Source organism: Rana temporaria, chromosome 6 (genome assembly GCF_905171775.1).
Source record: "Rana temporaria chromosome 6, aRanTem1.1, whole genome shotgun sequence".
Classification (NCBI taxonomy): domain Eukaryota; kingdom Metazoa; phylum Chordata; class Amphibia; order Anura; family Ranidae; genus Rana; species Rana temporaria.
In genome coordinates, this window is record NC_053494.1 from 137,066,697 (window position 1) to 137,090,592 (window position 23,896).

The 23,896-nt window shown below is 41.3% G+C and overlaps 1 protein-coding gene across 1 annotated transcript in view; it reads left to right on the forward strand.

Moving 5' to 3' along the window:
• ADARB1 (adenosine deaminase RNA specific B1) overlaps window positions 1–23,896 on the forward strand; it is a 159,448-nt gene that overhangs the window by 93,918 nt on the left and 41,634 nt on the right. The gene's annotated exons all lie outside the window — the stretch shown is intronic.

A 23,896-nucleotide genomic window follows, 5' to 3' on the forward strand; every position in this document is an offset into this window, starting at 1 on the left:
CAATTACCGGCCCCCGTTTTATTTACTTGAGCCCTGGAAAGTCCTGTGTCAAGACCGTGCTGGATCTTTGCCTGGGGTTCTCGGCTCCTCATTGGATAGATTGATAGCAGCACAGCCATTGGTTCCCGCTGCTGTCAATCAAAATCCAATGGCGTAGGCACCAGGGCTGAGTCCTGCATTTGGTGGCTATGAACGCTGAATGCTAGACTCAGGGAGCGTGCTTCCCAGAGGGGGGGTTATCCGTTGTGGGGGGACCCCAGAAAACTGCATTCAGGGCCACTCTGTGCAAAACGAGCTGCACAGTGGAGGCAAGTATGACATGTTTGTTTAAAAAAAAAAAAAAAGTTCCACTATAAAGAATAGCAGAGTGTAGAGGATTTGTTGGGTGGGAGGACCATGGGTGTGTTGATCACTGGGCCAAACATATATATTTTTTTCAATTATTCTTCCTGCTAGCCTACATATGGTTGAGTGTCGGTGTGTGTACCCCTGAACATGACATTGTTGCCTGATTAAGCAGTTCATGGTAGAGCTGCATGCTTAATCATTAAAGAATCGGATCGTGATTCTTTCCCCCCTCACTATCTTGACAAAGCATTTTCCCATTTCTATACAGAGTCCTCTGCTGACGGCTGACAGCTGGTCTAAAAAAGGCAGCCTGCCAAGTTTGACAACTTTGCTAAGACAGAGATAAATGGAAACATTGTTATCCTTTTAGGATCAAAGGAATGAACTCCAGTCTGTAAATAAGGGAAGTTTTACCACTTAAAGACTAAACCTTTTTCTGACATTTTGTTGCTTACAAGTTTAAGACCAGTATTTTTTTGCTAAAACCCCCATTTTTTTTTTTTTTTAGCAGAGACCCTAGAGAATAAAATGGCTTTTGTTGTAACATTTTACTTCACACTGTAATTGCAGAGCGGTCTTTCAAATATATTTTTGGGGAAAAAAAAGCCACTTCAATTTAATAAAAAAAACACGAAACCGAAAAGTTAGCCCAATTAATTTTTTTTTGTATATGAAAGATGTTACTCCATGGTAATCATGAGAGAATCGTGATCTTTATTCAAAGCAAAACATTGTGAGTCTCATTTTGTCCAGAATTGTGACGCTCTAGTTCACAGAATTAACTTTTCAAAAGTTTAAGTACAGCATCTGAATATATTTTGCTTTCTAGCATATACTGATGTTTAAATGGTATGATTGTCTCCAGGGACTTGAAATGAAACCTGAACTCGGATGCATGTAGCCCAAAGCCTTCACTACTTTTAAGTCACAACCCCCCACATGTGTGTGTGTGTGTGTGTGTGTGTGTGTGTATATATATAGATCATCTATGACTTCAGTGAATTTTGTCAGTTGCTGAATCCAGAGTCTACCAGGCAATGCACATTTTTAAAGAGGTTAGGAATGGTAGCCTCCATATTTCTTAGTACAAGAAATAGTATCATTTTAAACACATTGAGGGGAATTTTATTAAAACTGGAGCAGCCAGTATTCAGAGCAGCTATGCATGGCAACCAGTCAGCTTCTATCTAAAGCTATAGCTGAACTTTTCATCTTGTAAAAAGGCAGTATGAAAGTATGAAAAAAAAACACCTTTCACAAGAAACACCCCTTTTCAATGAAAAAAAATCCACCATACATGTGTATTCAATTTAGTTTGTACAGCTGTATACAAGATAATTGTCCTCTGGAAAACAAAAAGAAGAAAATGGATGTTTAACAGTTTGTACCAAACATTCTTCCTCCATACTATGCCATATATAAATGTATACTGTGTGCGTACGTACGGTACAGACCAAAAGTTTGGACACACCTTCTCATTCAAAGAGTTTTCTTTATTTTCATGACTATGAAAATTGTAGATTCACACTGAAGGCATCACAACTATGAATTAACACATGTGGAATTATACATAACAAAAAAGTGTAAAACAACTGAAAATATATTTCATATTCTAGGTTCTTCAAAGTAGCCACCTTTTGCTTTGATTACTGCTTGGCACACTCTTGGCATTCTCTTGATGAGCTTCAAGAGGTAGTCACCTGGCGCAGCACCCCATCACTCTCCTTCTTGGTTAAATAGCCCTTACACAGCCTGGAGGTGTGTTTGGGGTCATTGTCCTGTTAAAAAATAAATGATGGTCCAACTAAACGCAAACCGGATGGACTAGCATGCCGCTGCAAGATGCTGTGGTAGCCATGCTGGTTCAGTATGCCTTCAATTTTGATTAAATCCCCAACAGTGTCACCAGAAAAGCACCCCCACACCATCACACCTCCTCCTCCATGCTTCACGGTGGGAACCAGGCATGTAGAGTCCATCCGTTCACCTTTTCTGCGTCGCACAAAGACACGGGGGTTGGAACCAAAGATCTCAAGTTTGGACTCATCAGACCAAAGCACAGATTTCCACTGGTCTAATGTCCATTCCTTGTGTTCTTTAGCCCAAACAAGTCTCTTCTGCTTGTTGCCTTTCTTTAGCAGTGGTTTCCTAGCAGATATTCTACCATGAAGGCCTGATTCACACAGTCTCCTCTTAACAGTTCTAGAGATGTGTCTGCTGCAAAAGGTGGCTACTTTGAAGAACCTAGAATATGAAATATATTTTCAGTTGTTTCACACTTTTTTGTTATGTATAATTCCACATGTGTTAATTCATAGTTTTGATGCCTTCAGTGTGAATCTACAATTTTCATAGTCATGAAAATAAAGAAAACTCTTTGAATGAGTGCAAACTTTTGGTCTGTACTGTATGTGTGTATGTATGTGTGTGTGTGTGTGTGTGTATATATGTGTGTGTGTGTGTATATATATGTGTGTGTGTGTGTGTGTGTGTGTGTGTGTGTGTATATATATGTATATATGTGTGTATATGTATATATATATATATGTATGTGTGTATATATATATATATATATATATATATATATATATATATATATATATATATATATATATATATATATATATATATATATATATATATATATAATATATCTCTTTCAAGAGTAGCTCATCCCCTCCCAGTCTGATCTCGGTTCAGCTCTGTGCACATCTACAGCAGCTCTTCTCCCCTCTCACAGGCTTGGCTGAGGGCAGCAGGAGCCATTGGTATCTACCGCGGTCAGTCCAAAACCTGTGAGCCGGGGTTGAGTATTGCTGTGTGCATAAATGACATAAAAAAATAAATCGCACTAAAAGATCCAAAGAGCAAAACAATCGGACAAATTGTCCAACAAATGCAAATCGGATAATGCTGCGCTAATATTAACACTATACTTTGAGATTAAAAGTGCAGATATTGAACCCAACAAACGATGAAAAGAGAATAATCCAGACTAAATGAAAAAATAGTCCAAAGTAGTAATGCTTTGCTGAATATTGCTCCACAAGAAGACAAACTTTACTTTTAAACACCAAGAGTGTGTCGCCACCTTGAGTTGAAAGACTTGTACCCGAACAATAGGAATTCTTTAAATCTAAAGAGTCGCATGCGCATGTATCTGTGTGCCGTATAGTTTGGTAGAGGGATGCCAACTGTGTTCAAACCTCCACATGTGGTATATCCTTGATGGATGAGGTGTCCTGGATCAGGGGTCGACAAATCCCGGGCGCCAGGTCGCCATGGCGACTAGAAATAGGGTCCTGGCGACTTGGCTTGGAAGGGGGGGAAAAAAAAAAAAAAAAATTTTTTTTTTTTTTTTTGGTGAGCTTGCACCATCTGGTGGTGGCCGTTGGTATTACAAGTTAAGCATTACAAGTTAAACAGCAATTCTAATGTAATTTTTCACTATTTTCACTGCCATCTTCTTCCCTCTAATTAGAACCCCCAAACATTATATATATTTTTTATCCTAACTAGAGGTCGACCGATATATCGGCCGATATTTGGCGTTTTATAATTAATCGGTGTGCTTTAAAAAAGCCGATTTAAACTTCAGCACCGCGACTTGCAAAAAGCTTCTGTAATAGAAGTCAATGCAAGTTGCCTGAAGCTTCCCATAGAAGACTTCTCTCTCTCTCCTGGGCAGCCTGCCAAGTTTTAGAAAAGATATACAATGTTGCTACTTATCAATTAACTGAACTCTGTGTAGGAGAATTCTCAGTTTAACCATTTAAAGGCTAAATCTTTTTTGACACTTGTTGCATACAAGTAAAAATCCTGTATTTTCTGCTAGAAAATCACTTGGAACCCCCAAACATTATATATTTTTTTTTTTAGCAGAGACCCTAGTAAATAAAATGGCGATTGCTGCAATATTTAATGTTACACGGTATTTGCGCAGCGGTCTTTCAAACAATTTTTTTGGGGAAAAAATATACTTTAACAAATAAAATAAAAAATAACTAAACAGTAAAGTTAGCCCATATTTTTTTTTTTCGTCCAAAATTTTTCATTACCTGTTTTTGTGTATTACATTTTTTATTTATATATATATATATATATATATATATATATATATATATATATAAATAAATAAAAAATGTAATACACAAAAACAGGTAATGAAAAATTTTGGACGAAAAACAAAATATGGGCTAACTTTACTGTTTAGCCCAAAAGCGCCTGAAAAATCGGCCTAACATATCGGCCCAAAAAAAATCGGCATCATAAATCGGCTATCGGCCGCCGCAATTTCTAAATATCGGCATCGGCCAGAGAAAAACCCATATCGGTCGACCTCTAATCCTAACACCCTAGAGAATAAAATGGCGATCGTTGCAATAAAATTACGTCCGCTCGTGGAATGGCGTCAAACTTTTACCCTTTAAAATCTCCATAGGCGACGTTTAAAAAACTCTATAGGTTGCATGTTTTGAGTAACAGAGAAGGTCTAGGGCTAGAATTATTGCTCTCGCTCTACCAATCGCGGCGATACTTCACATGTGTGGTTTGAACACCGTTTACATATGCGGTCGCTGCTCACGTATGCGTTTGCTTCTGCGCGCAAGCTCGTCGCGACGGGGCGCGTTTTCTGGCTCCTAACTTTTTTAGCTGGCTCCTAGATTCCAAGCAAATTTGTCAACCCCTGTCCTGGATAACCATAAGAGCCAGGGACACCCACATATGAAATACAAATTTTTAAGAAGTACTAGCCACTCGCCTGAAATAAAAACACACATATATATATATATATATATATATATATATATATATATATATATATATATATATATATATATATATTATATCTCACTTATCACATGAAAAACTTGGGTCCTTGGATACAAACGTGCCACTTCCAGGTCATGGTATGTGTGGTGATGTTACAAGCGATGGCTCAATGCTAGTCGGGGGCACAGGACTATTTTGACAATTTTTTTTTCTACACACACACACATACATATATGTATATGTATTTGGATTCAATAGTTGCACTTTTAATCTTGCAGTATTATAATGTGTGTAAGTGTGGCATTATTTAGCATGTGTCTGGATAGATGCACACAGCCTGGCTTGGGACTGAGCCCACACAGGTGCCCCCCCCAATAGCAAGCAGCAGAGCCCCGGCAGGGGACCCCTGAAGTTCAGCGCCGATCTGCAAAACCATTGCACAGAGAAGGTAAGTATGCAGTATTTGTTACAAAAAAAAGCTTTACAATCAATTTAAAAAGCCAGGCATTCAAATAGGCTTCTGATCGGAGTAGTGAAAATGTAAAATGAATCGGATGCTCAGTACACACCCGTGAGCAATGAATCTTTCCCGGTTTGTAAGGTTGGATTGTTCTAAGCTCTGTTGGCAGTAACTGGTCTGTGTCAACTCTGGTTAGTTTGATTTCATTGCTCTTCCCAGCCAGGGGATCATATAAAGTCCGGAGAAGACTACCACATGATATGCAGGTGCTGGATATGAAAACTGGGCAGACCACCACATGATATGCAGGTGCGGGATACGCTTATTCTTCAACGTCCTATCTCACAAAAACCCATAGGGAGCAGAAACTGAGCAAGAATTCACTGCTATACAAAGGATTTTAGGGCTTGTAAAATTACATGTTTTTTTAGATTATCTTACTATACTTGTGCACTATGTCTAATGCTTGTCTTTTCATGCTACCTCATGATATTTCTAGGAGTTTAACTTGTGGTGGAAACACCCTATTTGCCATTGGGGCAGCAAGTGCTGATGGGGGGGGGGGGATGGGATAATAAAATGCTACTTTTTTGAAATGAGAAAAGTGTTATATTTCTCTGTGCAACGATATTGCACAGAGCGGTCGCTTACCTCATCTGCCAGTGTTGTCCGCTGCTCCTTACATGTGAACCCCCGGAAAGCCATGTGCTGAGGGGACACCCGTGCAGGCAATAGCCTACATATACATTTTTCATAATATTTAAGGCAGCTGCTGCTTCTACATGTACACCCTATAAATCGGACCTTGGATAAAGCAGTAGAGCAATCCTTTTGTCATAGTAGCATCTGACTTTTAATAAAAGGACAGGCTGGGTGTTCGGGTCCCTGGCACCACCATGTCTAGTGTGGGAAGCTGGCTGTGACTCCTCCTTGCGCCTTCACAACTGGCTTCCTACTGTGCAACGCTATGCTTTGTGAACGAAAAACGGAAATTACAGCGCTCACAATAACGCATACAAATCTAATTAATAAGTGAAAAATCCATATAAATTGTGCTCTAATTAAAGTGCAGTGGTGCTTCAAACTTCCAGGGGCATCTCGCGCCCCTCCTGTGTCCCCACTCACTAAAATAAATGGACCCCTGGCTTTTCAGCCCAGGGATCAATCAGGATAGAACGTTGGCCATTAACTCTAATGCAGTGAATGAATCAAAGTAGTATGGCCAAGGCTTTTTTACCCTGCTTCTCCCATGGATCACAGGAGTCCAGTTCATTCCTCACTCCCATGACTTATTATAGACTAAAGTCCACTGCAGACTGACATCACTCAGCCGGTCCAGGCGCTGGATTGATCCCGACCCCTGCCCCTCCACAGCCCAGCACTCCAGTAACCACTGGAGGGGCAGAGCAGAGGGGAGAACTGAGTTAATCGGCTGTCTAATTTCTCAGTTCCCGTTGAAGAGCTGGTGGATCCATAATGCATCCACCTAGGTTTCTTTTTTTTTTTTTTTTTTAAACCCCATACTTATTTAGGGTAAAAGTTTAACATTCCCTACGCCTGTCCACACCTAAAGTGGTTTTACCTATAGACCTATTGCAAGGCAGTCATTGTCAGTCAGGGTTCCATGGTACCCTAGGATTCTATCAGAGGTGGTTAGTGGCTCCTTGAGTAGTGAGCAACTTCTGCTTTTCAGAGAAGTAGCCACCTATCACCATAATCTTTTTAGCTACGTGTAAGAGAATGTAAAGTGCATTCTTCACACTGACTATTGGGCTAATGTACTGTGAATTAAAGATATAGTAAATATTAGCCAGAGACCAGGAAATGTTTTCACAAGTCTGTTTAAAGGCAATTAATACTTTCATGACCAAGCCTATTTTTGACATTTTGGGTGTGTGTCTAATAAAATATAAATACTGTGTGTGTGTGTGTGTGTGTGTGTGTGTGTGTGTGTGTGTGTGTATATATATTGTATATATGTGTGTATATATATTCTGCACGATTTTGGCTTAAATGAGAATCACTGTTTTGCTTAAAAGATAGATCACGATTCTCTCGGCGCAACATCAGCTTTCACAGTAAAACGAAAAAAATTCGGCTAACTTTTTACTGTTTCGTTTTTTATTTTATTTATTCATTGAAGTGTATTTTTTCCCAAATAATTGCATTTGAAAGATCGCTGGGCAAATACAGTGCGACATAAAATATTGCAGCAATTGCCATTTTATTCCCTAGGGTCTCTGCTAAAATATATATGTTTGGGGGTTCCAAGTAATTTTCTAGCAAAAAATATTAACTTGGTCCAAATTTTTCTTTCTGACACTTGTTTAAGTGGTTAAACTTCCTTACACACAGAAGTTTGCTCTAAGAAGTTGGTTACAATGTTTCATGTTACAAACTTGGCAGACTGCTGGGATTATTTCTTTACACACAGAGTTTATCCCTTTGATCTAAGAAGTAGGGATGAGCTTCGACTCGAACATTGGCTGTTCGCCAGTTTGGCCAACAGCGAACAATTTGGGGTGTTCGCGGCAAATTTGAAAAGCCGCAGAACACCCTGTAAAAGTCTATAGGAGAAATCTAAAGTGCTAATTTTTAAAGATTAATTTTCAAGCTATTGTCCTAAAGTGTTTGGGGACCTGGGTCCTGCCCCAGGGGACATGTATCAATGCAAAAAAAAAAGGTTTAAAAACTAACGTTTTTTTTGGGAGCAGTGATTTTTAATAATGCTTCAAGTGAAACTAAAGTCTAAAGCAGGGGTCTCCAAACTTTTCAAGCAAAGGGCCACTTTATTGTCCTTCAGACTTTAGAAAGGGCTGGATTGTGGCCGGTGGGTGAAGAAAATGTCCCAGGCCCAGCACCAGTAAGAATAAATGTGGCTTCGGGGTTGGTGTTCAGTAGTAGGAGGAGTAGGGCCCCCAACAGTAGGAGAAATAGTATCACATCATTGATATCAGTAGAAGAAATAGTGCCCCCTTGTTTGTGTCAGTGGAAGGAATAGTGCCTCATATCAGTTGGAGGAATAGTGCCCCAAGGGCCGCATAAAGGCTAGCAAAGGGCCACATCTGGCCCTCGGGCCGCAGTTTGGAGACCCCTGGTCTAAAGTATGCATGTAAAGTAGCGCATGTTTCCTGTGCTTAGAATTGTCCCTCATTTCTGAAGGGAAAGTCATTTAAAACTGCTAGTGGCTATTCATGAATTGTCGGTCCCGGCAATACAGAAAAAAGTAATTGTAAAAAATGACAACCCCCCACCAGTCCATTATTGGGCCCTTTGGGTCTGGCATGAATAATAAGGGGAACCCCTGCCATTTTTTTCAATTTCTTTTATCTGTATAGTCCGGACCCGACAATTCATTAATAGCGAAAGTAGTTTTAAATTACTTTTTTTCCCTTCAAAAATTACATTTTGTGCAGGGAACCAAAATTAAAGTGGGGGTCCCCCCAAATTCCATATCGGGCCCTTCAGGTCTGGTATGGATATTAAGGGCAACCCCACATATTTAACCTCAAAGCACCTTGTCCCCATGTTGATGGGGATAAGGGCCTCATCCCCACAACCCTTTCCCAGTGGTTGTAGGGGTCTGCAGGCAGGGGGCATATCAGAATATGGAAGCCCCCTTTAACAAAGGACTCCCAGATCCCGGCCCCCCCTATGTGAATTGATATGGGTACATTGGCCACCTATCCTTTCACAAAAAAGAGTCCAATTGATAAAAAAAAAAAAGCGGAAACAGCTTTAGAAGTCCTTTTTTATTAAAAATTTTAAAATGTAAAAAAAAAAATCCAGCGATGGGTGATTTCCACGCTCCAGTGATGATGTCCAGCGAGGAACACGCACGCGATCCTTACGCCACCGGTGACACCCCGGGAATGATCGCGGCCAGCCTGACGGCTCTTATGTAGCTACCTCTGACGCAAGGGGAAACGCCGGGCTTTCCCATTGACGTGGATGGGTGGTTTCCGTTGCATCAGAGGGGGCACATCCACATGACTGGGAAAGCCCTTCCTTTCCCCTTGCGTTAGAGCGGGGCGGGGTCATATGATGGGTGGCCCCGCCCTCGGCTACATTAGAGCTGTCAGGCTGGCCGCGGTCATTCCCGGGGTGTCTCCAGTGGAGTAAGGATCGTGTGCGAAAGTATGGAAATCACCCATCGCTGGATACCAAGAATGGATTCCATCACTGGAGTGGAGATCGAGACATCGCTGGAATCATCATCTTCTTTTCTTTTTAATTTTTATTAAAGGACTTGTAAAGCTGTGTCTGTGTGGTTTTTAACTATTTGACTTTTTTTTTTTCTTTACGTACTTGCCCCCTCTGTGCAGTTGATTTTGCTGCTCCTGGCCCCTCCCTTCTATCGACTGCCCCTCGGCCAGCATCTTTCTTTGGGGGCATCCGAGCCAAGTCAGAGTTCCGCTTATCCATTAAGACATGAGCCCCGCCCTCTCCCCTGATTGGCTAACTGACTTTGAAAGCTGCAGCAGCCAATTGTGTCACTGTTGTCTCAGCCAATCAGGAGTGTCCCAGACGGCTTAGACATTTGTGGACATTGCTGGAGAGAATAGGGGGGGGGGGCTGCTACACAAATTTTTTTTGTCCTACATAGAATGCATGAAGATAAATAAACCTTCTGCCTGTACAACCCCTTTTAAGAGCAAGTACTGTATTTATTGGCGTATAACGCTCACTTTTTTTACCCTGAAAATGGAGAGTAAACTGTGCCTGCGTGTTATACGCAGGGGGCTGTGGAACGTTTTTTTTTCCCTGAAACGTCCCTCTTAAAGTAAGGGTGCGTGTTATACGCCGATAAATATGGTATTTGTATCTGTCATCCCACATCTGGCTGCAGCACAAGTGCTAGCATGTATATTTCAAGTGTAGATGGAGGAGACGCTGCTTACTGGAGAAATGACCACATATAAAGAAACCATCTATTTAGAACAAAATGCTGAATCAAGTTTCCAATTTCATTTTTGTATTACATGGTTAGTTACCACAAATTGAACTGTTTGTGATTTATTACACCATTTTTCTGTGGTTCAGTTCATTACATACAGATTTTTATAAATAGATTGTGTAGGCAATATCTGAGCGTTTTACAGATCGGGAAATGCTGCATTTCAAGGTAAATCTTTTAAATATACAGCACAAGGCCAAGTCTGCTTTTTTTACACACTACCTGCTTCATTGTTCCATCTTTTAAAAATTTAAGAGTGATTCTTTTGAGAAATGCCAACGGGGGTTCTCTAAATTCATTCGAATAGTTTTTCTGTTTTAAATGGGAATTAAAAGGGGTGGTATATAATGTGCAACACTGGCAAGTGTGGAACACAAAGTTAAAGTAAAGCAACATGAAGCTAATTTTTTTCCTGGTGTTCTGTATTGGGACAAATGCTTGCTGGGCACAGACCTGGGCATCTTGACGGGCTGCTAAAAGCCGTAATCATGTTGGGTGCTTCAAAGAATCTCTCATTCTGGAGAAACTATCTGCTTGCCAACGGGCGGCTTTGAAAAGAATGTTCATCTAGTTTAGTAATGATTCTTTAGGCAATCATTATAGATTTTTTTTTTTTTTTATGGAAGAGAATTGAATTCTTTGTGTTCTACAGTCTGAGAGACTTTAATCAATATTGTGTAATTTTGTGCCATGGCTTTAACATCCCTTGCAGAAAAGATGAGTTAAATTATATACTTGCCATCTTGTCAAAAGCGATCGGGTTTGGCAATATTTTTCCTTTTTTTTTATCCTAGCTCCATTTCTGTCTTGAGTTAGAGAGTGAAATTGAAATAATGTGGTACATAGCTGGAAAGACACATGGGGACCGTGGCACAAATTAGAACTGTCACAAACATTTTACAGCAGCTGTGGAAAATGAGGCTGGATAGTCCACACTAAATGTCCTTGAATATTTGCCTAAATGAGTTTTATTAGAATTGCTTTCTGAATCATTACCCAAAGTATGCCTTTTTTTTAAACCCATATTTTAAAAATTTATTTATTTTTCTTATTGCAGCATTTTAAAGTGTGCATACACACAATCTATTGCACTTTTTTTATTTTTTTTTGTGAAATTGGTACACCTAGTGTAATTTTGGCTAAAAATGATATGTGCCTCATATAAAAGTGTAAATTGTGTTGAACAGGATAATGTAATATTTTACTAATGGGGGGGGTTTAGGGGCAGTTTTTGCTTTATTTTGACTAGAGCTGGGCGATTGTTTTTAAGGGGGGGGGGGGGGAATCTGCAAAAAACTTGATTTAAGATTCAAAACGATCAGGAGCTACTTTTGGGCGTCATGCCTCCCGCGATGTGTGTTGCAGCCTGTGCCGCAATTTGAGGGGTCATTCAAATTAATGGAATCTCAATTGCGAGTCCCACAATTTGCCATTCACACATCGGCACTCTCGAATCAGTCGCAGCAAATCTGCCTGCGATTCAAAACGCTGAAGTGTAATTGCAACCTAAAATCGGTCTGTATATTCAGTAAAGCATGCTTGTTATACTCACTGTGGAACTTGAGGGTTAATCCTCCGCATTGTGTAAAATGGCTGTTTGATGCGGTCTTCTCCTTGAGTCTTTCTGCACATGCTCAGTTTGGTGTGTATTGCTTGCAGAGGCTTTTTTTTTTTTTTCTTGGGAGGGTGCATGTGATTTGGCTCTGTGCTAATCGGCACTGTCCAGACAGAAGGTCAGGGGTCCTGAATCCTTATAGGACAGTCAGAATGTAATTGAAAACCTTCTACAAGCTTTAACCACTGATGGAAGTCTACTATATACTGCTGATGAGGAAAAGGAATTTAGCAGTTTTATATTCACTAAAATTGCATTTCCATGTTGTGTACTGTGGGGAACCAGATATAGTGAATGCAGGGTCCAGGGTTTTGTAACACTTTACCTGCACCACAATGTGTTTGCACTCATCGGAAATTTCAGCTTGCCTTTCAGAGGGCGAAGCAACATTTACTGACTTGATGCCAATGCAGTGCCTCCATATCTACATTTTTCAGATACATTTCTTCAACTAGATTTGTTGAAAAAAAAGTTCAACAGTACTGTATCGAGAACGTGCTTGGGTAAGTTCAACAATTCTCTTAAATAGCGTTATGGTGAACAATCTCTTTACAATATTTGACTAACTTAGGACAACGAAAGTTATCATGTATGAAATTTTCAGTAGTAAAACGGGAACTATCCTCAAGACCTGCTTGATAAAGTGAATAGTTCTCCATATTCTATGGGAAATCAATAAGTGAGTTACCCTCTGAGTCTGATATTGAGATGTAGGGAATCGCCCTTAACCACTTCAATACAGGGCTTTTATACACACCTCATTACCGGGCCTATTCTGGCACTTCTCTCCTACATGTAAAAATCATCATTCTTTTGCTAGAAAATTACGCAGAACCCCCAAATATTATATATGTTTTTTTAGCAGACACCCTAGGGAATAAAACGACGGTCATTGCAACGTTTTATCTTGCACGGTATTCGTGCAATAATTTTTCAAACGCCCCTTTTTTGGAAAAAAATTGTTACATGAATTAAAAAAACAACAAAACAGTAAAGTTAGCCCAATTTTTTTGTATAATGTGAAAGATTATGTTACACCGAGTAAATAGATACCCAACATGTCACGCTTTAAAATTGCGCATAGTCATGGAATGGCGCCAAACTTTGGTACTTAAAAATCTCCATAGGCAACGCTTTAATTTTTTTTTTTACAGGTTACCAGTTTAGATTTACAGAGGAGATCTAGTTCTAGATTTGTTGCTGGCACTCTAACGCACGCGGCGATACCTCACATATGTGGTTTAAACGGCGTTCACATATGTCGGCGGGACTTACGTGTGCGTTCGCTACTGCGCGCGAGCTACCGGGGACAGGGGCGTTTTAATTTTATTTTTTATTCTTTTATTTATTTTTTTACTTATTTTTTTACTTATTTTTTTCTTTTTTAACACTTTTCTAATTTTTTTTATTTTTTTTACTTTTTTTACTTTTATTCCTATTACAAGGAATGTAAACATCCCTTGTAATAGGAATGTGTGTGACAGGTCCTCTTTATGGAGAGATGCGGGGTCAATAAGACCCTGCATCTCTCCTCCAGGCTGGAAATCATTAGATCGGTGAAAAAAAATTCACCGATCTCATGAATACAGTTGCTTAGCAGCCGTAATCGCGGCTTTGTTTACTTACGGGACCCGGGCGTGACGTAATAACATCGCGCCCAGGTCCTCCGACGGTCATAGAGATGACTGGTGACCATCTGGTCACTAGTCATCTCTATGCTTCCTGCGAGCGCCGGACGATTCTTTCTCCGGGCCCCCGATGGCACGGGAGAGCCCGGAGAAGCACCGGATGGTGGCGGGAGGGGGTCGATGTCCCCTCCCGCCGCCTGTAAGAACGATCTAGCGGCGGAATTGCCGCTATGATCGTTCTTATGGTGCGCAGGATCGCTGGCAGAACAAAAGGATATCTGGATGATGCCTCTAGGTGCAGGCATCATTCAGATATCCACCCGCAAAGCCCAGGACGTCATTTGACGTCCACCCAGGATGGGAGAGCCCATCTGTGGACGTCAAATGACAATGGGCGGGTATTGAAGTGGTTAAAGGAAGAAGTTCACCTTTTGACAAAAAAATAATAAATGCACTTTTTTTGTTTTGCAGGTAAATATTTTTTGTTTTGGGAGCCTGTTTAAAGCATGCACCAGCGATCAGCAGGTCTCCTGTAGATCTGTCATTGTATAGGCTTGCACGTACCTCACATGAGGAAGCGGATACTTTCTGACAGGAAGACTCAATGAACTACCACAGCACAAATCGCGCAGTGGTAGTTCATTGAAAACTACAAGCCGTCAGCTGCTTGGGCTGCTGGACCTTGTAGTTTTCTGTTCAGAGGACAGTGAATGAGTGACACGGTGGACTGTGAATGAGTGACACGGTTTGAATTGTGGCAGTAGACGGGAAGAAGATGCCTGGTCTTCTGTCACAGCGGGGATCGTAGGGGGCGCAGAGGCTGGTGCATTCATACCTTGTTACGCCCAGAAAATGGTTGTAACCTGTTATGAAAGGTGAACTTCTCCTTTTTAACCACTTAAGACCCGGACCAATATGCAGGTTCAGGACCTTGCCCCTTTTTGCAATTCAGCACTGCGTCGCTTTAACTGACAATTGCGCGGTCGTGCGGCGTGGTTTCCAAACAAAATTTGCGTCCTTTTTTTCACACAAATAGAGCTTTCTTTTGGTGGTATTTGATCACCTCTGCAGTTTTTTTTATTTTTTGCGCTATAAACAAAAATAGAGCGACAATTTTGAAAAAAATGCAATATTTTACTTTTTGCTATAATAAATATCCCCAAAAAAGATATATCGGTTTAGGCCGATACGTATTCTACCTATTATTGGTAAAAAAAAAATCGAAATAAGCATTTAACGATTGGTTTGCGCAAAATTTATAGCGTTTACAAAATAGGGGATAGTTTTTATGGCATTTTTAAAAAAAAAACATTTTTTCGTGACTGTGACATGGCGGACACATTTTGACACATTTTTGGGACCATTGTCATCTTTACAGCAAAAAGTGCTATAAAAATGCATTGATTACTGTGAAAATGACAATTGCATTTTAGCAGTTAACCACTAGGGGGTGCTGTAGGGTTTAAGTGTGACCTCATATGTGTTTCTAACTGTAGGGGGGGCGGAGGTCTGCTAATTACAGATCCCTGCTCTACAGTGTATACTTGTCTGAATTGCAAGAAGTGTGATTTCTGTCTGCTGCTACGTTCCTCTATCGGCATGAATCGCTTCTGACAAGTTTTCCTGCCACCCAGAGATAAAAGGTGAGAGGGAGGAGCTCCAGCTGATGCCTCCTCTCTGTTCCTTTGTGCTGTGTAAAGGAAGTGTGTATTCTCTCCAATCAGCTTTGAGCTCTCCTCACTGAGCTCTGCATAGTAACGTCAGCTTTACTCCCCCTTTTTTTTTTGGACAGCTCAGACAAGTTTATAAAACTGGACTTAAAACTAATATATAGATCATAGACTGCAGTTACTTCACTGAGTATATGCTATTACTAATGCTGATCATTTATCGCCTTCAGAATTGGGGAGACCATTGCCTTTTGCATTTCAGGGTATTGATTTTTTTTTTACTGCAATAATGTAAATATTTCTTTATGCAGCACTTTCCAATACTGTACGTCATATCAATGAAATTACAATCTAAGAGCCATATTTATCATGCGTACAATACTAGGACCAATTTAGACACAAACCAGTAAATCTACTAGCGTGTTGTTGAAGTCTGGGAGGAAACTAGAGTACCCAGAGGAATCCCACATGAGCACATTGAGAGCATGCAAACTTCAGTCTCCTGGTTGGAATGCTAACAAAGGACCACAGTGCTGCAAGGTTCTAACACGTATGCTCCATTTACACAATGGCTTTCCGTTTTCCGTGCGCAATCGCTGCGATTCTGCCCATGATTCAGAAACTCTGCAAACCGAGGCAAGGCCTTGCGATCCCCGCTATTTTGAATGGCACCACATTTTTGTCTCGATTGTCGCCCGACCAATCATGGTAAAAACGTGCAAATAGAATTGCGGGGCGCCCTAAAGAAAATCTTGTCGTTCGGGCGTCCTACGATTCTGTTTACACATTTCACCTCTGTCGGGCGACAATCACGCTGCGATTTGGCTCCTTTCAAAATGGCAGGGATCGTAAGGACGTCCCACGATTTGCAGCGTTTCCAAATTGCGGGCAGAATCGCGTAGATTCCACTCACAAAACATGACACAGTGGTGACTGGAGCCTAAGTCCCTGTGCTGCATTTATTATGCTACATACGGTAGAAATAATGGGATAGCAGACGGGAATAGACCTTAACACTTTAATAAATAAATAAGAGACAAAAGACCACTGCTGGATTTTAAAGGACGCGGTTATTTAATATTGGTTTTCAAAATATTGTGATAAATATTATCAACAACATATAAATAAATAAGCATAAATGTAAAGCATTAGGCCCCTTTCAGACGGACGGCTGTTTTGCCGCAGTTAAAAGCACTACAAATGTTTTGTGAAATTCAAGGCTCCAGGCACTGCGATTAGCTGCATTTGCACATTGCGATTACATGCGTTTACGTGCGTTTAACTGCGGCCGCGTTTAGCTGCGGTATTCATTTCCATAGCAACCATTTTTATTTTTTTTGTTTTTGTTTGGGTCCCTTGAATTCTAAAACGCTGCTATCCGCAGTTGACAAAAAAGACTGCGGTTACCTGCGGTTATGTGCATATAGCTGCGCTACATCGCACCTGGACGCATTAAATTCTATTTTTTCTATTCGCACCAAACCGCATGTAACGTAATCGCGCGCAAACGATGTGTGTGAATGGGGCCATAGGAAAACATTGTGTGCTTTTAGCTGCGGTAGAAAAATAGAAAATCCGCAGCTAAAAGCACCATTCTATCCGTCCGTCTGAAAGGGGCCTTAAAGCTAACCTAGCCACTATGGCTCAGGCTGCCAATACAATTACCCAACTTCATAACAGATAACTTTCATAATGTAATAAAATATGAGCATAGCTAGTCCCCCTTTGCTTTTTTTTTTATTTATTTTTTTAAACTTTTTTTTTTTTTTGCAAAGGTGACACTACCACATACAAATAACCGCGACAAGGTATCTCTGAAAATAAGGGGAGGGTGGGAGGGGGAAGAACACCACAGCTTCAAGTCTTCTGAGGCGAATGAGCCTAGGCTGGACGGAACCCGCTTTTATATAGCCCAGAACGGGCTAAAACCCACTGGTTCTGACTAGTTTAAACTGACTCTTCCCGGTCTTTCTGTCCAGAAGCCCAGGAAGGGTCACCCAAAGTTCAAAAAGGCCCGCCAAATTCCCTCAGAGAGGTCACCTGGGGGACAAATTACTAAATTTGAACTGACCTTTCCCGGGCAAACTATTCAGGCCCAGGAAAGGTCACCCAAGGGCTACTAGCCATTTTCTACACAGGAGGAAGGGGGGAAGAAACAAACCCCCCCCCCTCTTCCCAGGAGAAAATTACTGTCCCCCGTCGCTCTCCCATGAGGAAAAGGGGGTAAAATTGCCCCTTTTCCTGTCATACCCTATGGAGCTGCTTTACTAAAAGTATGATGACTGTTCACTTTGCAAGGGAACCATCATGGTGAATGATGTGAATCTCTGCTTGCTTCCATCTAATCATGAGCAAGGAAAAATACTGCATTTTATTTTCCATATAGCTGATTGGATAAGGTGAACTTTTACCATACATCCCTTGCAAAGTAAACATTCTATTTGCATTTAGTTAATCAAGCCCTTTGTGCAGTCAGACAGCACTAGATTCTTTGTTACTGGAATCTTATAATATCTCAGAGGTTTGCTTCTCCTGGGAACCTATTATATTACAGTTATAAATACTGGTAAAAACTTAGGTCTAGAATAGAACTCCTCGGCTTCATGTACACTTGAACTACTTTGACCACCGGCCGTGGAAAGACCCAAAATGCAGCGAGATCGCGTTGTGATTTTGTGCATTTTGCGGCCAGCGGTCAAAAACGTTCCTATCCTGAACGTGATTCTTCCACGTTCAGGAGAGGGAGGTTAGCGGAGGTTGAAGCTCCCCTGAACATGGCAGCTCCTAAATGATCCTAAAAGCCTACAGTATCTCACAAAAGTGAGTACACCCCTCACATTTCTGTAAATATTTTATTCAATCTTTTCTGGTGACAACACTAACACAAGAAACGACACTGCTACAATGTAAAGTAGTGCGTGTACAGCTTGTATAACAGTGTAAATTTGCTGTCCCCTCAAAATAACTCAACATACAGCCATTAATACCTAAACCGATGGCAACAAAAGGAGTACACCCCAAAGTGAAAATGTCCAAATTGGGCCCAAAGTGTATTGTGTGGCCACCATTATTTTCCAGCACTGCCTTAACCCTCTTAGCCATGGAGTTCACCAGAGCTTCACAGGTTGCCACTGGAGTCGTCTTCCACTCATCACGGAGCTGGTGGATGTTAGACCTTGCACTCCTTCACCTTCCGTTTTGAAGATGCTCAATAGGGTTTAGGTCTGGAGACATGCTTGGCCAGTCCATCACCTTTTACCCTTGGCTTCTTTAGCAAGACAGTGGTCACCTTGGAGGTGTGTTTGGGGTTGTAATCGTGTTGGAATACTGCCCTGTGGCCCAGTCTCTGAAGCAAGAGGATCATGCTCTTCATGGTTCTGTCAATGAACTGTAGCTCCTCAGTGCCTGCAGCCCCAGAACATGACATTCCCACCACCATGCTTGACTGTAGGCAAGACATACTTGTCTTTGTACCTGGTTGCCACCACACACGTTTGACACCATCTGAACCAAATACATTTATCTTGGTCTCATTAGACCACAGGACATGGTTCCATTGATCCATGTTCTTAGTCTGCTTGTCCTTAACAAGCTGCAGGCTTTTTTGTGCATCTTTAAAAGAGGCTTTCTTCTGGGATGACAGCCATTCGGACAAATGTGATGCAGTGTGGGGCGTATGGTCTGAGCACTGACAGGCTGACCCCCCCCTTTCAACCTCTGATGCAATGCTGGCAGCACTCATACGTCTATTTCCCAAAGACAACTTGCACTCTACTTCTTTAATCGACCATGGTGAGGCCTGTTCTGAGTGGAATCTGTCCTGTTAAACCGCTGTATGATCTTGGCAACCATGCTGCAGCTCAGTTTCAGGGTCTTGGCAATCCTCCTCCTAGCCTAGGTCATCTTTATATAGAGGAACAATTCTTTTTTTTTTTTTTTTTTTCTCTCTCTCTCGAGGTCTTTGCCATGAGGTGCCCTGTTGAGCTTCCAGTGACCAGTGTGAGAGTTAGAACGCTAAATTTTAACACACCTGCACCCCACTCACCTGAGACCTTGTAACACTAATGATTTGCATGACCCTCTGGGGAGGGAAAATGGTTAATATGGACATTTTCACTTAGGTGTGTACTCCCCTTTGTTGCCAGCAGTTTAGATATTAATGAGTGCTATTTTAAAGGGACAGCAAATGTACACTGTTATACAAGCTGTACACCCACGACTTTACTTTGTAGCAAAGTTTAATTTCTTCAGTGTTGTCACATGAAAAGATGTGAGGGGTGTACTCACTTTTGTGAGATAGTGTGTGTGTGTGTGTGTGTGTGTGTGTGCACACACATATGAACACACAGGCTTTTATGGAGTGGAGTAAAAAATGCCAAAAGCTCCTCAAGTTTAGGAGCTGCTAGTGTACATGGAGCCACCTTGTAGCTGCTGAAATCATTGCAATACAGTTGATCAAATCTTAAAAAAAAAAAAAACATGTCCAAAGTGCAAATCCCTCCTTCTTTTTTGGCACCTATTTTCACCTATTTTCAGTACCTGTGTAAAAATGAAGTAATCTCCTTTTATTTATTTCTATCAATTCCTTACTATTCTCCAAATATCAATTGGTGAATAGGAGCAATTTTAGCTCAAATTTGCGCACAACGAAAATGTATTGTCGCGTTTTTGTTCTGCCCAATATGTAAATGGACATTTGCGCACATGTGGTGTAAATTACTGACCAAAAATGCAGATTTTTTTTTCTTTTTTTCTGAAGAATGCACCGCTCTTGTTAACATGCCTGTGTGCAAAGGCACATTACAATTTGTTGGCTGTATTTTAGCTCAGTAAAAAAAATAAGCTGTACTGAGCTTGTTTCAAGCTGCAGGGTGCAAGAGGCCTAACAGGTCTCCCTCTCTCTCATGCACTGATAGAGGGTGGATGTACATCGTTCTACAAAATGTTGCACCTGTGCAGTTATTATATCCAAGGGTTACAGGTAGCTTTATCACCGTTACCTATTGTAAGCAAGAGTATCAAGAATTACTAAGCCACAGCATGCATCTCTATTTTGAATTGAGCAAGCTCAACTATTGTGTGTGTGTGTGTGTGTGTGTGTGTGTGTGTGTGTGTGTGTGTGACCACTTCAAGATTCGGCATCCTAAGGTCTCCTTCAAACAGGTGGTTATCTGCATGCAGCGGGTACTTCAGTATCGTCCCACACTCAGAGACACATACCGTGTTTCCCCCGAAAATAAGACCTACTCATAAAATAAGCCATAGCAGGATTTCTAAGTATTTGCTCGATATACGCCATACCCCGAAAATAAGACATGGTGATTCTATGTGTGCTGCAAGCTGAGGCATAGAGGGAGAAATAGAAAGTGAAAGTAAAAGTCTCCTCAGTGAAGTGAGGAGCAGGACACTCTGCTTTAGGTATTGTGTGTCCTCAGGGGAAGAAGTAAAGCTGTGCCTCCCATTTTACTCAGTAGTGTGGGTCAGTGACCCTGGTTCTGACCTCTGTTCCCTAATCACAGGTAAGCTGCACAGCAGGATTACTTGAAGCTGAACTCTGTTCTGGAGAAACTTGCTTTTGCAGTGGCTACCTGTCTAAAGCCTTGTACACCACTAGTTTTTTAGTTCAATCCAGTCAGAACAACTGTACTAACACTCTGATGTTGGTACATCAATCTCCTCTGCTGTGCAATTGTGTTGACAGGTGGACGGCCCCCCGCCAGATCACCCCGGTCAGCGCTCTCAGCCATTGGCTGAGAACGTTGATTGGGAGAGGGTCAGTAGACCTTTTTTGGTCATGACCCTCAAGCAAAAGCTGGACCAGCTGCCGCACAAAAGGTTTGAATGTCGTTTTTTTTTTTTTATTGAACTGGCCGATGCTGCCCTACATTAGTCTCTTATGTACTAGGCTTAAGGGATGAATAGTACAATGAAATACCCGATAAAGTACCAGATAAAGCTGCTTCTCTGTCCTGTCCATTATGCAGCCCCCTAACCATGCAGGACCAGCAGTCCTGCCTTGTGCATGAGGATGGCGAAGGCCCACCCACATCCTCAATGCGAAGGAGAGTGCCAGCTGCCAATGAAATAAGGTTGGGAATTTACCTTATCCTCTACCATAGGTGTCGAACACAAGGCCCTCCAGGCCATTTCATGTGGCCCTCACACCTCTCCTGCAGCTGCAGGAGAGCTCCTGCCCTGCAGACCTTTTCTGCTTTTAAGCAATGCATCCAGCTTCTTCCCAGCAGCAGCATAAGGAAAGTGGGTGCACTGTGATGTAAGGGAGAGCGAGGGACTCAACTTCTGATGGTGGGGGGGCTCTTGACATCTAATGTGAGGGGAGGGGATACGCTGGACATCTAATCTTACAGATGCAACCGGCCCTTTTAAGGGCAATCATAAGGCTGATGCGGCCCACAAAGAAATTGAGTTTGACACCCCTGCCCCAGACAAAATGAGCCTTTGCACATTACAGTGAAGATGGTGCCCCACTATTTCCTCCAGCCGAAGAATTCTTTTAAACTGGCCCTGTTAACATACGCAATGAACACAATTAGTAGTTGTCTAACTTTTACTTTCTCTAGCTCTCTTTCAATAACTGAGCTATCTTTAGTAATATTTCCAGTATAGTTTACCAATTCCTTTATATTTGACCACATGCAGAATTGCACCAATGTACACCTGCTTTGGTTTTTAAAGTATGCAAATAAGTTATGGCACTGATTTTTGAAGTACATTATGTACTTTCTGAAAAAACATAATGTTTTAATACTTTTAAACGCAATGATTTTCTTTTGGCACAAGCTTTAGATATATAATGGTTTGGCTAAGTGTCATTGGCAAAAGGGATGCCATAGAGTTGCAGTTTAATGTTGAAAGTTTGTAAAATCAGTTACTGATGTTACAATTAAAGAAATATTCGTTCATCTGACAAGTGCACATGAGAATTGACATTTGAAGGAGCCATCTTGGTGGAACATAAAATTTCAGGTTGCCAATAATTTGTATGTGTGCCGTTTGTGCCCATAAAATGACACTGGATTTGAAAAGTTGTTTAAAGTTTAAACCAAAGCCTTCATCTTGTCATGTGATTAAAACTTCTCTGCACCGGGGAAATAAGTCCCCTTGGTTTTCCGTCTCAGGTTCAGTAGGTTTCCTTCTTGCCTTTAAACGGCCCTGGGAGCCCATAGAACTTGACCGGTGTCCCTGTAATACTGTCTGTAGCCATAGATCTTGTAAGATTCGTACAATGAATCATTTAAATTTTGCAGGGTAAGGTAGCCTTGAACACTGCCATTTTATTCCACATTGGAAAATGAGTCTTGAAAAAATGTATTCATTACAGCAAAGTTTAGCCAGGCGTGATATCAGCCACTGCTATTATTCTCATCTGCATTTTAACATGATATCAAATGGCTGTTAATCAAGTCTTCCGCTCACACAGAAAATGCTTACCCTTTTTATATTGTTTGAAGTTCTCCTTAAGTGGTTATCATCATTTCATTGTCTGTCTCCTTTTTTTTTTTTTTTTTGGCCTTTCTCTAATGGCAGAATTTTTTATTTTATTTAATTGTTCGAAGACTGTTTTATGCTTTGTGGGCGTTTTTCATACAATTGGCAGTGAAATCCATACCCTTCAGTCACTAAAATATTTTTTTTTAAATCCATACAAAAGTGTTGGGATTCCTGTAGACTTCCAAGGGAAATCAGACATGCATGACCGATCCTCTAACCTTCAGACATCACTTTCACCTTGCCCTTCTGAGAAACCTTAAAGGCCTAGTGTATTTTTTTGTGGAGGGGATGGAGGAGATTGGTGTTGGCACCTCCCATCTTAAATGGGAACAATAGAAAGGTTTTCCTACATGCAGGTTCAATTTTGTTTTTCTTTAGTGCCGTTATTGGGAAAGCCAATTCCGCAACAGCTGGAGGGCCGTAGTGTGAGGATCCTTGCCCTAAGTACTTACCTGAGCCCGATCTCGATCCAGTGCTGTGCCCAAGAACAGCAGTGTCGCTACCTTATCAGTGTCAATAGATGCACACAGAATGGCTCAGGACTTCGCCCGCATGCCGGCCCCCCATAGAAAGCCTTTTTTTTTTATGGTGACAGACGCAGAAGTAGAGGAACGGACTGTGCCGGTCGTAGACCCTAGAGGGAGAAGGTCCGGGCCGGACCGGACTTTAGAAACTGTATAACAGTTACCATCTGAAATTCCATAGTGCTACCATAGAAACGTATTAGATGTGGTCTAGTTTACTTATTAGATGTTTGTTTGACTGAACCAACCTACTAAGGATGGGTCCATCAAATCACAGTGTACAGATAATTTAGTAATGTAGTTTCTCTTCCCAACATAAATGGTAGTTTGCATATTCACATTCCTTAGTGTTTAGGAAGATGGCATGTTAGGGCAGGAGTAAACTCCTACCAATGTGCCCAAAAACCTG